The sequence below is a fragment of the Microtus ochrogaster genome, linkage group LG3 (assembly GCF_000317375.1).
Source record: "Microtus ochrogaster isolate Prairie Vole_2 linkage group LG3, MicOch1.0, whole genome shotgun sequence".
In the NCBI taxonomy this organism is placed as follows: domain Eukaryota; kingdom Metazoa; phylum Chordata; class Mammalia; order Rodentia; family Cricetidae; genus Microtus; species Microtus ochrogaster.
This window is the reverse complement of record NC_022029.1, coordinates 42,192,553-42,205,401: the sequence shown is the minus strand read 5'-3', so window position 1 is coordinate 42,205,401 and position 12,849 is coordinate 42,192,553. Positions and strand designations below refer to the sequence as shown.

General features: G+C 46.6%; 1 protein-coding gene across 2 annotated transcripts in view; it reads right to left on the bottom strand.

Moving 5' to 3' along the window:
* Nucleotides 1-12,849, bottom strand: part of Nod1 (nucleotide binding oligomerization domain containing 1) — a 51,999-nt gene that overhangs the window by 31,451 nt on the left and 7,699 nt on the right. The window lies entirely within an intron of this gene.

Below are 12,849 nucleotides of genomic sequence, written 5' to 3'. Positions count from 1 at the left end.
TGGTAGTTCTATTTTACTATTTTTTAAATAATTTTTTACATTTATTTATTTAGTGTGTGTGCATGCAGTTGCGTGTGTACAAGCACCAGGGCGCGTGTGTGGTGGGCAAAGACAGTGCGCCAGAATCAGTTCTCTCCCTCGGCCCTAAGGGTCTGGGTGCCAGAATCCAGCCATCAGGCTTACGGGCAAGTGCCTTTCCCCCTTGAGCCATCTCACTAACACTGGCAGTTTAGATTTTTCCAGTAGTCTCATTAATGAGAATAAAGACAAGCAGGTGGCCTGATGAGATGTCTGCATTAATTGAATACGTGCAAAGCACCACTCTAATGCATCATCAGTATAACACTGCTGTACAGCCCTTTCCTCTGAGATGAAAACCTTCCAGAAGCTCTTTAAGTCATAGGATGTTAGGAGGTGGACCAAGATGTCCTAAGGGTGGTTCCCAGCCTTCCTAATGCTGTGACCCTTTAATGCAATGTCTCATGTTGTGGTGACCCCCAAGCATAAAATTATTTTCATTGATGCTTCAGAACTGTAATTTTGCTCCTTTTTGTGGCTGGTAATATAATATCTTGGGGCTGGAGAGATGGCTCAGAGGTTAAGAGCACTGACTGCTCTTCCAGAGGTCCTGAGTTCAAATCCCAGCAACCACATGGTGGCTCACAACCATCTGTAATGAGATCTGGTTCCCTCTTCTGGCCTGCAGGCATACATGGAGGCTGAACACTGTGTATATAATAAATAAATAAATCTTTAAAAAAAATATAATATCTGATGTGTGATCCACAGGCATCTTGAACCCATAGGTTGAGAACCACTGTTGGGGGGGGTGAAACAGTCCACGCTTCAGAAGCTCATTAAAATCAAGAGGCAAACATTTCAGGGCGTCAGGAAGTCCCTGAAACTGACAAGATCCATTAGACTCCTTCCTCCCCAAATATATATAATCTGTAAGAACAGCTCAGTGATACAATCAGATTAGCTGAGCTGCCCGGAAGAGATGGGTCCAACTGAGCCTCTGCAAGAAGAGGCCCGTTGAGTTGCCTGGAAACGACACTTTCCAACCTGCTGAGCTGCCTGAAGGCTGTGCAGTGTTGCTTCAAGTGTCCAACTTGGGTGAGCTGTTGTCACACTGGGGTGGGGTTTGGCGATGATCTCTGAGTCATTTCCATGTCAATAAGTAATCCCTCACCCATATTCCTTTAAGTAACCCCAATAAAACTTATTTGTTCATCAATTTGGACTTTGATGGTGTCTCTCCTTAGGTCTGTCATTGGTTCTTCATCTGGGGTAAGCAAACACTTGTTCATGTCTCTCCAGAAATAGTGTCACATGGCACACATTTAGGAAGGAGTAGCTGTGTTCTTATTTTTCATGCTGAGGTTTTGAAATCTGGTGTGTCTTCCACTTAGAGGCTATCTAGATTCCGGTCAGCAGCCCGGAAAGTGTTCAGTGGTCACAGGGTAGAGGCCATTTAGCAACTTTGTACACTTGAAATAGAAACCTCCTGCTCTTTGTCAGTGAAGGGACACTGGCCAGCTCGAGTGTGGCAGGCATGGCTCTGGCAGGCTGTGCCTTTCTCCCCCCTTTCCTCTGCCTTGCTAAGAACTGTTAGATTACATTCCTGAAGCTAGCCCCAAGCTCTGTTCCCTTATTTGTCCTGTTCCTCTTCCTGAGGCTGACTACCAAGGTCCAGCTGTCAAAGTAGTGAAATCCAACAACCAAAAGCCCCCTTTGGCTGACCTAATGAACATGCCCAATCAAAATTAAACACCTCATCCTAACTCAGGGTTTCCCCTTTCACTTTTACAAACCACCGTTTTCCTATAGTCACATCTGTTTCCTCGTTATCCAGAGAGAGTTCTTTGTGCCACCCCAGGACAAATACTCCTTCCCCTTCTCCCTCATCCTCTATCTCCTGTCTTTATCTCTTACTCCCTGCCTTCTATCCTTCTGGGGCGAATAAATCTCCTTTGGGCAGCCTGACCACTTCTTTGATCCCTGTCAGCTCCTCCTGCTCGTGAGCTCCAGTCCTAATTGTGACATGTGTCTTGGTCCAATGTCTGCAATGCCCATACCATAAGGGAGTCGGTGTCAATATGACGGTATTCCCCAGCACACGCGTACATTCCTGCTAGAGAGCATGAGAGTCCCTGTTAAGCTGTATTAGGAAGAAAGGATTCCCATCTTTCTAGACTTTGAAATCCAAGTTAAAAGTCAGTGGTTGTCTCTAGTTTTGGTTGTTATGCCAAAGCAGCTTCAAGACCCTGCAGAGTAACTAGGCGATGTCACTGTCACAGTCCACACCCCAGGGGTGTTGTCCTCGGCTAGTTTAATAGTGGCCTGCTGTGTGACCTGCACGCCTGGTGGGTTCCAAGTCAACTGAAAGATTCTGGGGACTTTCTAAGGACATTTTGTAGGACCCGGTTTTATCTCAGTAACAGCTAATTTTGAGGGGTTTGGGATCTACTAGAAGTCATTTCTGTGGCCATATTGAGCTTCAGTAGTTTTAGCTGATGGGGTAGAAAGAGGCTTTCAGGCACTCTGGACTTAAGGTCTGAGCTCATGTCTTAACCAAGCTATTGAAAGTCCATGGACATGACAGGTCGAGGGCCCAAAGCTTCCTGGCCCTCGCCTTGTGGTGAGCTTTATCATCTCAACAGTAACAATGACCAGCCTGAGAGAGAAGTCCCTTTAGCAACTTCCCTTCCTAGAAACGCGCCCTTTGAGGGAAATCAGAAGTTCTGACCCGGTTTTTGTTTTATTTCATTCCAACAAGATTCCTGCTGGTTGACTGTGAGAAAGCAGTTGGCAGTTCCCAGAAGAGCTGCCGGTGACTGAGTCAATACAGTGTTCATAGCCCCATAAGGCAGCACCAGGCAGCAGCACATCCGAGAGCAATAAAACAGAGCAGGAGTGTCACAGACGCAAGGCTGAGAAAGTCAGGCTCCGAGAAAGAGGATGTACTCTATGGCTCCGTGTGCATCCTGATCCTGAATCAGCTCCTTGGGAGCCAGGGAGGTGGCAGCTGTGGAGACGCTGGTTGCGAACAAGAGCCAGGCAAGCTCCTAGGACATGAAAACACTGTGTATCTTGAGTGAGTGCTATGTGTATCATATGTGTACACGTGTGTGTGTGTGTGTGTGTGTGTGTGTGTGTGTGTAGTGTGTATGCATTCATGGATTCCACATCCTTCGATTCAATCAACCATGGATCAAGAACATTCAGGAAAACATCACGCCTCACTAAATATGGAGTAATTTATAGATGTTTTCATTGTCATCATTCCTGAAATTAAATCATCTACCAATTTTTATAGCGCTTCCAATGTGTTAGGCATCATAATCATCTAGAGATGATATGACGTGTTCAGGAGTATATGTGTGATATGAAGACACTCACCGTGCCTTCTATCAGGGATTTGAGCACTGGTAGATTCTGTTTTCCTTGGACCATCCTGACACTGACCCCTGCAGATACTGAGGGAAGAGTGCGCATGCGCGCGCTCACACACACACACACACACACACACACACACACACGCACGCACGCACGCACGCACGCACGCGCACACACACACACACACAGTTTGCCAAATGTCATCAACCTGTATGTTTAAACTTGGAAATGTTGTATGAAATTGTACTGTAATGAAGTGTTTTGTTTTCGTTTTGAGAGAGAGTCTCGCTGTGTACTCCAGTCTGAGCTCCAGCTCCAGATCCTTCTGCCTCGGTCTCCATGACGCCAGGATTAAGAGCGTTCACCACCGTGCCTAACTAGAAGTGCTGTCTTTATTTAGTCCAGGACAGCCAGGGCAGCACAGATGAACCCTGTCTCAAAAACCAATAATAATAATAACAAATAAGCTCAAACTGGCCTCAAATTTACAGAGATCCACCTGCTTCCTGCTTCTGCCTCCCAAATGCTGGGATTAAAGGCGTGCCCAGCACAATAAGTCTTTTAAAAGAAGGTAATGGAACAAAATAAATTACATACATATGTACAGTATATATCTATATCCCCAAATACTAGTATTAAATCAAATATGAATAAGTATAATGATTATAAAACATAATTTGGCAGATTTATTAGGAAAAACCCTGCATGCTACCCAAAGAAGTGTATCTTTGATAAAGTGTCAGTGTGTGGTCACTCAAGGAGGAAGGGTGCTCTGTGACTGGCACAGCTAAACTAGAATTAGATGGGAATTTAAGAATTTCACAACAGTTTGATGAATAGTACTTCTGAGTGGTGAAAGAAGAACTTTCTTCTAGTTGTATATCTTGAAAATACATTAAAGGAAAAAATAGCAAAAAAAAAAAAACAACATATCCAAATACATGATCATAGTCAGGTACTATAAGATACTTCATATAATAGCTGAAAGAACAGGCAGACCTTGGAACCAGTAAGAATCCTGGGAGATCAAAATAATAAGCTTATCTTGTTGTATGTGTAATGATAAATAATGGATTAAGTAAAAAATGCTGCGGATCCCCAAGTGGCTGCAGCGGCAGGTCCCAGCAAGTCACCAACAGTGTCAGTGGGCAGTGGGTCCCGAGAGCAGTCAGTCCCAGGCAGGGACAGCACAGTTCCCCAAGAGGCTGCAGTGGGCCACGAGGGGCAACGAGTCCCATGAGGAGAGACAGACTGATGGGCACACCACAAGACCATGCCGCAGGTCTCTGCAGGTCCTTGAAGGTGGCTGGTCCCGGGCAGGGAGCCACGACTTAATCCATTACAGTATGGATATCCCACTGTGCCTAACAATAGCACGGGATGTGGTGCTAAGTGCATGTGTAGTGTTTAAAAAGTTGCCCACATTCTGGGCCTCACTGCAAACTCTTAATGCCTGGCAAAGGATTGGAATTGTTCATCCTACATTTTGTGAACACAGTGGAATTAAGTTAGAAATCAACAATAAAAAAAATCTGGAAAATCTCCAGATTCACAGGTCAAAGGAAAAATAGGAATTAGAAAGCATTTTGAAGTATGTGGCGATGAAATTATAGACTATCAAACTGGTAGAAAACAAAAAGTACACAATCTCACGTTCATGTGTTAGATAAGAAACACAAGGCTGAAACCACGCTGCCCTGTCCTTGCCAGAGGACAACTTGCAGAAGCTGCTGCTCTCCTTCCGCCATGTGGGTCCTAGAGAGTGAACTCCGTTAGCCAGGCCTGGCAGCAAGAACCTAGCTCACTTAACTGTCTCATGCGCCCATCCTTGCTGTGTTTTTATAACTTGTCCACTAAACAGAAATGTAATACCTGGTCACTGGAAAACAAATTGTGAAAGGAAACAAATAGTAACAACAACCAAAAACTCAGAGAACAAAACAAAACTGTCTGTCAGCTCCTAAGCCTCCACCCTTTTGTGCGCACAGCCGTGTTTGGCCGGGTTGCTATCACACTGTTTCCTTGTGCCCTCATGATTACCTGATGTGTCTTTGTGACTGCCAGGGCTCTCTTTTGAACTGCGGAAACTGCTTTCTAAACAGTCTGGCTTTCCAGCAGCAGAGCGCTTTGCCTGGCATGGCTTTCCTTTTATGAAGAGCAAAAGAACTAGAGGGCCAGGACTGCAGCTTCGGAGCTCTGTGCCCGAGCAAGCCCCACATCCAAGAGGTTGAACAACGATGCCAGGCGGAGCGTGTTTCTTGGCCTGACCCTGTGGCCTAAAGAGCTGCAACAGTCTAGATGCCAGTGTCATCACCAGCAAGGTTCCACCCTCACCGTGAGGAGCAGTGGCTACCAGGGATGGAGGGCAGCAGGAGAATCTGCTGATGTCACTGCCTTGCTTATTCTTTCCTTAGGTTTGATATATGGGGGTCCAGCTGGGCACCGATGATAATAGCTAACACAGCTCTTCATTGGGTCCCCAGCTTCATCAGTTACTTTACAATTGCTGTGAGAGGCAAGATCCCTGGGATCAAATGCAGGACTTCTGGAGACCCTCCCCACTCCCACTTACCCACGTTTACAGCCTTTGCCAGCAGTAGGGAGATCAGCTACCTGGACCTCTGCCGAACTAGAGGCTTCAGGGGACGAGACACAGGGAGGTGATCCCTCGCTGTCAGGACCAGCACTCTCTGCAAGTTACTGCTCTGTGCTTTGATTTTCCCCAAGTAAGGGTCCCTGTCTTAGGGTATTGCAAGCAATTTTGAGTTAATGTGCTGGAAGGGCCTACACCAGGCTGGCACAGAGTGGATCCCTGCCAGGCTGGCACAGAGCAGATCCCTGCCAGGCTGGCACGGAAAGCAGAACCCCAGTAACTGCCTCCTCAGCTCACCTTTCTTACTATCCCCATCCTTATGCCAGCTTCAGGTGACCGTCACTGTGAGGAACACTTTACTGAGTGCAATGAGGCCAAGCAGATCTCCACCCTTAGTGTTTATAACCTGGCAGTTTAGACAGATTCAGAATGAGGCATTACAAGTCCAGTGACTGTGATTAATAAATGCCTGGAGACTAAAGGAAAAATGAAATCATACTGTTTGCCACACAAAACACATAGAAATGGAGATTATTATATTACGTGAAATAAGCCAAACTCAGAGACCAATGTCCTATTTTCTCTCACATGCAGAACCTAGATTGAAATCTCTCTCATTCCCTCGTTGTGTGTGCAAGTAAGTGTGTAAGACTCACATGTAAGTCATAAAACTAGGAAGGGGTCTGTGAAGGGGGAGAAGGAGATCTTAACAGAGTAGGGAAGAGGTGACGGAGTACCTGTGGCATGAAAGCAAGGGAACTGCTTGGGGAGAGGAAGGAAACCAGTAAGTAGAGAACAAGGAGGGGGGAGAGGAAGGCATCCTCAGGTCTGTCACCATGACCACAGAGGTGCAGGGCCCATGCAAGCCTCTTGGCAGAAGGTTACTGGGAGATGAGTGTAGGCAGAGCCCCTCTCTCTTAGGGGGTTTGCACTTAAGATACCCAGAAAAACAGAGCCCTTGAGTAGCACCCAGATGTTGTTACACACGCACCCAGATGTTACACACGCACCCAGATGTTACACACGCACCCAGATCTGTCACCACTGTCTTAAGTGTCCATGACCAGAGGCCATCCACGCAACTGCCTGCAGCTGGAAAACACTCATTCTGTACAACGCCATCGCGGGTTCCTGTCTGCAGAGGCTTCCCTGCCTGGAATGTGACCATCTCCTCAGAAGGACACCTAGAATTCAGACCCAAGCCCGGTGATGGTGGTTGAGCCAAGAAGAGGAACCTCAAGGCAGTCATTTCCCACCAGCCACACCAGCCTTAGGATCCCCCTTTCCTTACACACCCCACTGTTCTTTTAAAACTCTACACATTTCCAAATATACAGCCCATCTTTCTTCAGATTGGTGTTGCAATACCAGCAGATAAGATTCCAAGTAGATCTGAATCTTTCCCAGGAAAATAATCTTTACGAACATAGCAGATGCTAATTAGAGTTATACCCCAAGCTGCTTTTAGGTGGTCAGGCCCTTGGAAGTATTTCTGTCTAGGGGTTGGGCATAAACACTAACATAAACAAAAGCAAGGGCAGAGTTAGAATCTGGGCACCCTGTTCCCTTCTCCAGTCCTGTTGCTCTCTCCTCCAGCTCCTTTCCGGGAATGAGGGCTCCTAAGAAGCCTGTGAGTCAGGGACTGTGGCAGCCACAGAAGAACAATGCTTTTGTAAACACCGAAAGGCCCAGTCTGTAAAGCAATGACTTACCGACCTTGCCTTTCCCTTTCTTGAAGACAGACACAGGTTGATTGACATCTGCTGTTCTCTCAGCAGCCCTGATATCCCGCCTAAGGCCTGGCTCACTGTCCTCAGCACTTTGCCGTGGCCTAGGAACTGAGAATAGAGGAACAGTTTCCTGGGCCTTCAGTGGTCAGGGTGGGACACGGCTGTCCCTGTTTCAATCTTTCTCTTCTGGAACGATGGCTAGACTCCCTGCAGACAGGTGGCTGCTTCCCCAACCTTAGCTCACAAATCCCTGTTGTGAGAATATGTGTGTGTGTGTGTGTGTGTGTGTGTGTGTGTCCATGTGCGCGCTTGCATGCATGTGTGTGTGTGTGTTGGTTTTTGAAACAGTATTTCTTTGTATAGCCCCGGCTGTCCTGGAACCCTCTCTGCAGACCAGGCTTGCCCGAAACTCAACAGATATCCGCCTGCCTCTGCCTCCCAAGGGCATGTACCAAAGACATGTACCACTAATGACCAGCTTAAAATATTTTTTTATTTATACTGATTTATACTTTATGAATATGTGTGAGAACCTTTATTTTATGTTTGTATTGTGCCATGTGTATTCCTGATGCTGGAGGCCAGAAGAGAGCTTCAGATTCTCTGGAACTGGTGGTTGTGAGGAAAACCCTGTGTGTGTGCGGCGGGGGGCTGGAAGGTAACTGCTGAGCCATTCCTCTGGCCTGAGCAGAGCATCTTGCCAGCTTGAAAAGGACCTTGGTGTGCAATGAAGAATGTGCAAGCAATGAGCTACAACCGTTTGATATGGGGAACCTTCTTCATTATCTGTTAGTGTGACAAACTTTTTCCAATCATTTGAATACAATAATTTTAGACAAGAAAAGTACCAGACCCATGAGGAAGCTGGGTTCAAACCGGTTGTCAAACAGGAAGCAGCATGGGGGTGTCTAAGACATCCATCTGCTCAGAAAGCTCACCCTGCCCTCCTCTTCCCTCACAAAACCACAGTTCCTATCGTAGGGAAGCCGAATTACAGCATGCACCATTCGGTCACTCGGGTTTTCCCTTCACCTCAGCCATCTCATCTCCTAGAAGTCATTAAGGAAATAGTGTCCACCTAGGGAAATAGTGTCCATCTAAGGAAATGGCATCCACCTTCGGAAATAATATCCCAGCCAAGGAAACAGAGGCTAAGGAAAGGGTGTTTATCTAAGGAAACAGCGTTCATTAAAGTCTCAGACTCCATTGGCATGTAGAGCCACCTGTGCGCTGGGGAATAATAAAACCTTTTTCTGGTTCGGGGAAATACCCCCAGGAAATAGGATAAGTTTCTGGGTGGAACAGATTTATTTTATATTCAGTTGGGCAGGGTCTATCCACTGAGAGCCTAGTTAAAACCTGAAAAGGGGGGAGGAGCTCACCACAGAAATAGCTTTCTTGCAAAAGCCAAGACACTCTCAAGAGATTTTGATTTTTTTTTTTTAATCCTTAGACATCAAGCAGCACCATACAGAGGAAATGTTTACCGGTCACGTCTACACTGCTTTTGTTTCCTTCACATGTGTGTATGTGGCGGAGGGGAGTGGGGGTGTGGGGAGTGTGGGGGGGGTTGTGTGAATGAGCATGTTCCACAGAGATCAAACTCCTCAGCTGTGTGCCTTAGGTTCCTCTTCTTTCCTTTTCTGAGAGGGTCTCTCATGAGGCTGGGGCTCACTGGTTGCTGACCAGGCTAGGCCGACTGGCCAATGAACTCCGGGGAGCTACTTGTTGCTTCTCCAGCGTGGGGATTTCCAGTGCACAGCAGCATTCCTGGCTTTCAAATAACAGGGTTTCTGGTCTTTATAGTTGCTCTTTATAGAATGATCTCTCTCCCTGGACCCCACCCCCACCCCGGCCTCCCCCCTTTTCCCATCATGCTGTAGAACACTGTCCCTTGCCACCTCCGTCAGGTCACCTGTGGTGACCCGTAAGTGAGCTCTAACCTGGGCTTATTTGAAGTGACCTTCCAGACTGGGCGGTATTGACATCCCTCACAGAAGAAACAGAGGGGAGGGGTTATTAGCCCCTCACCTAAGATTCCAGCCCTGCTCACCTCCCTTCCAGCAGTATGTAGTTCTGCCCAAGATGCATGTGGTTGCGTGGCGCCCAGAGGCACTAGCGTTTAAAGAGTGTGGAAGGTTAAGTGAACTCAGAGGAGACTTCATCGAGTCAGCTATGGGGAAGCCACCATTCAGGCCAGGGTGAGATTTCTTGTGATGCGGTGGCTTTGGTGTCACCCATGCTCCTGTGAGTAAACTTTTCCTTACTCTGTAAGTAAGCTCAAATTCATTGGTTCTCCAAGTTAGAGTATGGTGGAGCTTTTACTTTAGTCTCTGACTGGTGCCCTATCTGCCTTCCATGTTGTTGGTTTGTTTTTCTACCCCACCCCCAGCCCCCAATGCTAGGATTAAACCAAGAGCTTTGTGTGTGCTAGGTCAGCCCTTTAGTACTGAGACATACCCCAGCCCTTAAACCCTTTCCCAGAAATGCGGTAATTTGATTTCTTTGCAGTAGATGGACAATGGTAAGGGACCTCTCTCATTACTACCCATCCAAATAATAACAATGAAACATTTCAGATTCCTTCTCCCTTTTTATCAAAGGCACATATTAGAGTAGGGTGTAGCAGCGCATGTTTGAAATCCTAGCACTTGGGAGACTGAGGCAGGAGGATCATGAGTGCTGGAGCAGCCGGGGCTATGTAGTGAAGCGCACATACACACACATACTAAAATGCAAATAACATCTGCAGCAAGGATTAGAACTTGATGGGCACAATATGGGCTTGCAAAAGCGTTGTGTTCATGCAGTCTTGGGCACTAGAAATATGAGTGGAATTTGTTTATTGAATCAAAATAAGTTAAACCCACCAATCCGTCCTAATTTAAGTAAGTGCCTGCCCATTACAGACTTGAAATAAACTGAATGGAAAAATACCATTCAGTATATATCAGGTCCAGAACAAAGCATGACCAAAACCTCAGGCATCACTTATAACATACATCCATGGATGCTAAGGGTCGCGTTTACACTCTCCTTTATGAGGTGGCTTCTGTCTTATGCAAGAGTCCTTCTGGGGACTTTAATCCCACAGCCTCCTCTCTGAGGAGTTTCCCAGTGATGAAGACAATTGCATTGAATTTGCATATGAGGTACTTGCCTGGATTTTCAGGATTAAATTGATGAGGTATAGCATGGCTCTCCAGCAGCCAGGCAGTGGATGGGTAGGCTAACTCATCCTAAGATCTGGCTAACGGATACCAATGCCAAGTCTGTTCTTCTGCAGCACAAATATGGCAATGTGAGGCACACATGCTCAGCCACTCAAGTAGGTCCTGCCATCTCTGCTGCTTGATCCACCAAAATCCACACTTCTTTCTTTTTTTCTTATTTTGGTGTCAGTCTCTTAAAGAATTTAACCTAGAGGAAGAGTCCAGTTTGATACTGTTTCTGCCACACCAGGAAATGATTGACAGGACATCTATCTGGAGAGCTCTCAGCCGGTGGATGATGCTACCATGGTTACTGAAGGCTTTTAAACTCCATTAGCTCTCCTTTACTTTGAGCATCTAAAAGCATTTAATCCCTCAGCATTTCAAAGCAAAGGGAGAAGTCAGCCCTGATCCAAAGCTTCTCTCTCTCTCTCTCTCTCTCTCTCTCCTTTCCTCCCTCCCTCTCTCTCTGTCTCTCTGTCTCTGTCTCTCTGTCTCTCTCTCTGTCTCTCTCTCTCTGTCTCTCTCTCTCTGTCTCTGTCTCTCTCTCTCTCTGTCTCTCTCTCTCTCTCTCTCCACATAACCCCAGGCATACAGGCACTGCCATCCTGCCCACAGAGAAAGGAACGCAGACACATATGATACAAGCATTCCTTGGAATTCAGCGATGACGCACAGACAACCCTTTCACAACTGCTCAGCTTCTGGAAAACCCCGTGGAGGCCTCCACAGCTACAGAGCCAAGGGTCTCCTTCCTCTGGCCTCAAAGGTTCACACAGAGTGCCCAAGAGCCAGCTGCTCTGCGGGGACTCTGAGCTTCTAGAGGAGAGAAGACCATTGCATACACTCACTTAAACATGAAAATTGAGGCCTGTAGCAGGGTAAAGACTTGATAGATCAACTAAAACTGGAACCCAGGGCTCCTGGCTGTGCTGCAGATGCCCTCTCTGTTTGCTTCTGGCTAGGATAGCCCCCTTAAGCAACGATTCTTCCCATCTTTCAGTAGGGATTGAATGAGAGAAGGTCCAGACCCTGCCTCAGTCTGTCCTCCGCTAGGCCATCTCTCCTCACTGCAGATTCCCACGGGGCTTTATCCCTGCCACTTTCATGGAAGGTGGTACTTTCTTTTGTAAATGATGTATCCTTTTCCAGGCCCATAGACACTGGCAATAAGGGACATAGATGCATTTGCATAGTACACAGACTCCCTTCAGAAACATCACCTACTGAGTTTCTCGGCAGATGAGTGCAGATTTGCATCCAGACACTTCTTATGCTCTACGACCTTTATATAGCTTCCACCTTGCAACTTAGTGACCACGCCCCTTATGAAGACTGATGCTCAACTGTTAACAGACACTGTTTCTGTTTGATTGTAGGCTTTGAAAAAGATCATGACTGGAGCTCATCGCTGAGGGAACCAGGGAATAAAACACCCTAAAAAGGGGGGCTGGAGAGATGGCTCAGCGGTCAAGAGCACTGGGTGCTTTTCCAGAGGTCCTCAGTTCAATTCCCAGCACCCTCATAGTGGCTCACAACCATCTATAGTGGGATCGGATGTCCTCTTCCGGCATAAAGTACATGCATATAGAACACTCATACATAAAATAAATAAATCTAAAAATCCTAATAAGAAGAGCAAACAGAGGAAATCAGACTCTTGGCTTTACCCAGTTCTGGAATTCCTCAAAGGGAGTTAAGAAGAAGTGTTACCTGTGAAGACCAGCAAGATGGCTCCTTGAATAAAGGCTTGCTGCCTGAGTTCAATCCCTGGGTCCTCCTAGGAGAGAATTGATTCCCACAAATTGTCCTCTGACACCTACAAATGCTCCCTCTCAGATAAATAAATACATGTAATTTTAATTGAGAGAGAGAGAGAGAGAGAGAGAGAGAGAGAGAGAGAGAGAGAGAGAGA